Raw genomic sequence first — 4,835 nt, forward strand, 5'->3', positions numbered from 1 at the left:
ATATGCATCTCCCCTATGGAATATCTCTCCCCCTAAGGATGTGCACAAGAGTCATATAGATATGACAAAACACTCTAGTATACACTCTAGAGTATACTCTCCCCCTTTTTGTCAGGAATAGACAAAGGGTCAAGAAGAAACGAGGGTAAAAGATGAAGGTACGAACAATGCTAATGATGCATGAGGGGTGCGAGATGAATGAGAAAATGAAACTCAAACCTAAGACAATGTAAAATGCTACAGAGCATAAGGTAGACATGACATGCTAGGATGAAGAAGCAAGGTAAAGACCAATGCATAACAAGGGTAGCAAAGGTGTGTGTAAGAGGTGGCTAAGTGCAATACATGACCAATGCATGGTAAATGCACATGTAGGGAAAGATGTGTTAAATACACAACCAATGAACCAAACATGTTCCTAATGAGGAAACATGAGAAACCCCAAAGTTTGGTACTCATCGAAGTCCAAACAAACGAGAAAATGCCTAAGAGGCATTTTATCAAACACCTAGCATGCACACTATGAACAACAATGTGAAACAATGCATGAACATCATGAAATCCACCCTTAATACATGTTCTTTCTGCCACAAAGGGCCAACATTCAATGCAAATCAGCAAAAGAAACCAATCCCATGAAGAAATTTGACAAAAAATAATTTTTCCCAACCCCTATGATAAAATCCCAACCAAGAGCACAAAACTCTCCAAAACATAATCTAAGGATCAAAATTAATGAAAAGAGTTTATAAATACCTTAGAAATGTTAATGGAATGAAAAATCATTCAAATTGGTTGAGTTTTGTTGTAAAAATATTGAAAGAGGGGTTTAAGAGAAGATGGAAGAGGTTTAAAACAAGTTTCCCATGAAAAGCCCTTTAAAAAGCTGTTTCTGGGCGTTTCGCGACTGGGCGAGTCGCGAGGTTCAGTCGCGAAAATTTTTGCGAGTCGCGAGTTAGTTGCGAGCAAGCCGCGAGTGAGTCGCCAAAAGCTTCTGGATGAGCTCGCGATTGGGGTTTCGCGACTGGCGAGTCGCCCACTAAGCCGCGAAAAACTCTGACACCAGTTTTTCAATACAGAACATGGTTAATCAATGAAAAACAAAGTAAACACTAAACATGAACACAAAGAGTGATAAAAATCACTTCCAAAAACATATAAAATGATCAAAAATCTTTTTGAATTGAACCATATATGATTGAGCACACACACATCACATTTAGACAAGTACAATCTAACAAATGAATAAGACATTCATTGAACATTAGGCATGTGTGTTGTGTGTGTGTATCAAATGTGGAATAGTCCTTAGTCTAGAGTGAAGCTTCAATGATCAATTCAATCAAACCATACACAACTAGTGCTAAGTCAAGTGGTCTATCTCAATTATAGAAATGAACATATATGACCTCCCACAAGAAAATGATTACATATGATGAAGCTTTTCATTTGGCTTCTTTACAATTCATAACATTTGATTATTTTGAATCAAAACATCTCATTTTGAGATCGATGCCTGAAATTTGTGATATTTCAATTTGATGAACAAGCCTTTGGCTTTTTGGGCATCATACAATTTCATTTAAGTCGCTTTCCCTTTTTCCTAGTCGAATACTAGTATGTGCGACGGCTTTTGCAGCTCATTATCTCTTTTCATTTTGAGATTTACATTTATTGAGCTCTTTAAGCAATAAAAATAAAAGAGTGGGAAGAGATATAAGTACAAGTCTACGTATGTATCAAAACCAACATGACTATTGACTAATCATTCATGACAAGCTTGAAGATCGATTTACAACAATCACACAAAGATGTCAAGATTTTTCCCACAAAGATATAAGTGCAAAAATAACAAGCTAAGCTCGTAAATGCACAAAGCCATTTGTACAAAGGTACAAGGCCAAACTCACATGTGATATGCGCTCAAACATATACGATCAAACTTTTTGAATTTTTCACTTTTTATGTGGTTTTGGATTTTTTTTTTTACTCACACAAAACTGAAATATAAAAGTAAGATCAAAAACAAAACAATGCATATAAATAAATGCAAGATGCACAAAATGCATGAAGATATGACATTTAATGCATGAAGGGTCCTACAAAGATCGAAAGAATTAGATTAAGGACCAAAAGAGCAAAGCTCAACCATAGGAACCCTTTCTCATCCAAACGGAATGATTGCTTGGAATGAGTGTCTTAAGAGAAGTGAGATGAGGGTTGGAAGAATGAGAACCGGAGATGCACATAGTCAAGGAGTTAAGAGCATTAAACATTTTTTTTAACAACATGCTAGTTTCACTCAAAACCGGTCTACTCTTTTTAGCACAACTTCCAAAAAGCTCAAGTTTTTCTTTTCTTTTGATTCTTTTAAAAGCATGAAATTTAGAGCATTGAGGTCTTAGATGACCAAAGGCACCACAATGGTGACAAATAATGTGTTTAGGTCCGCTAGGCTTTTTGGGAAGGGATCTAGCAACATGGTTTTGTTCCCTCTTCAACTTATGACATTGAGGTCTTATATGACCAATCACACCGCAATGGTGGCAAGTTGGAACAAACTTAGATCCATTCAAAACCTTAGGTTGAGACCTAAACGAAGGCTTTGACTTAACAGCCTTTCTCTCCACATTTTGATTTCTTTTGTGTGGAGGAACGTACACCGATTTGTCCTTAGAGGTAGAATACACATTAGGCACAAGATCGGGTACCGCAACATGATTGTAACACATATTATCATCCATTTTATCAATGGGTTCAGCAATCAAAAACTTGGCATGCATCTTAAGAGATTCATTTTCACATTTTAACTCATCAACAAGTTTGTTAGACAAAACAAATTTAGCATCCAAGTCCATATTCAAACATTCAAACTCTTTTAGCTTTTCAAGAGAATCTTCAGCAAGTTTTTTATATTTCACAACCAATTTGTTGGATTCATTGAGCTTAGCAATCAAATCATCATTTTCACAAAATAACTTGCTTAAATTCTTTTGAAACTTCTTAGCATTTTTCTTCAAGAGTTTGTCAACAACACCCATAGATTCAAATAACATGTCATCACACTTATGAGGATTAACACTCATAGAGGCATTTTCACAAACACGTGGCATGTTACATTCATCACCAACCAAATCATGCAAAGAGGCATACAAAGCACAATCCATGGCAAATAAACACAAGGGGTCAAGGATCACACTTAGGTATTTAAACCACAACAAGTGTACCCGCTCTGATACCAAGTGAAAGTTCAAATATGTGAATAAACACCCTTGAACGTTTAGACCCCCAAATTACAACTTAATCAATTCAAGCATTATGTCAAACAACTAGTGTGCGGAAAATTAACATAAGCTATAAACAGAATTGGAAATCAATCTAAGCCAATTATAAAAGACATCCACAGCAGAAAATAAAAGGCAAAGATAAAGGGAAGAGAGATGCAAACACAAGGACAACACACGATGTGTTATCAAAGAGGAAACCGAAGCTCTCGGCGTAAAACCTCTCCGCCGCCCTCCAAGCGGTCAATAATCCACTAGAAAATGTAGTTGGGATACATGAACAGCAATAGACCCTCCAAGCCTAATCTACTCGATGTACTTAAGCCCTCCAAGCTTCTTACTCCAACGAGGTTGCGTCGAACCTTTTTCTTTTCTAGCTTACCGGATTCCACTACTAAACCATAGCATCCGCCATCCTTAGCATCTTCCAATGCTTCCCAAAACTCCAAGAACACTCAACACTCTAAATGGGTGTGGGTAGTGTTTGGATAGAAATCACCTCTCAATAGGTATGACAATGAGAGAGGGAATGAAAAGAGACTACAAAGATTTCTCTCTAAGAATGAGTAGCTCTCTCTAATTGGGTGGGTGTTTTGAAGAAACCTCTCTTAGGGTTTTTCTTTCTGAATAGTCACACTTATTTTGTGGGAATGAGGGGTATTTATACTGGTGTAAGAATGGAATGCAAAGAGTCAATTTTTCCAAAACAGGGCTAGCTGGCGACTTGACCTCGCGACTTAACTGAGTCGTGAGTTCAAGCCGCGAGCTAACTTAATGGCCAGTCTGGATTTTTGTCTTGTAGTGCTCCAGGTGGCATGACTGTTCAGCTCCCCTGCATGCTCTGCGCGTGTGCAACTTTTGGCGGCTTGCAAGCCCCGAGCCTCCCACGAGATCAAGCCGCGAGTCCTTGCTTCATTGCACAGTCTTGAGCATTTCTTCACACTCTCTCACACAATACCCTTACATGATTCCCACCTAAATACAGGGTTTCTAAGTGCTGTATTACAAGCAAATTTATCATGGAATAAAGTCAACACATGGTTGATTAAATTCAACCTTACAGAATGATCATCAAGCTCTTGAAGAAATCTCCTTCTTGATAATCCTAAGCTTGTGTAAAGGAAGGCTCCTCACAGATCTCACAAGAGATTTACACAAACAGCAATATGAGCAACACTAAAACGTGGCTAGGGTTTGCCTTGTATACCTAGGGCAAATTAGAAAACCCTAAACGTTTTAAAACAAAGCTAGGGCTGAGTTGGAATTCTGCAAAAAACGCATCTGACCCGATTTTCGATTGATCGAGCCTGAGATTCGATTGATCGAACTAGGCCGAGAAGCATAAATGATTTATGCATCAGCTTGTTCCAACTTTGCATAAATGAATCAACTTTGAGCAAGTCTAAACACGACTAAACATCTTGTTTTGATCATGGTTTGCCAACAATACACATTAGAGTTCTAAATACATAAAATCCTAAGTTTTTAGAACCTAACAACAACATCTACAGCATTGGTTGCAAATTTAGTTTCAAAATTTTGAGACTGGTT

Source organism: Quercus robur, chromosome 2 (assembly GCF_932294415.1).
Source record: "Quercus robur chromosome 2, dhQueRobu3.1, whole genome shotgun sequence".
NCBI classification, from domain to species: Eukaryota; Viridiplantae; Streptophyta; class Magnoliopsida; order Fagales; family Fagaceae; genus Quercus; species Quercus robur.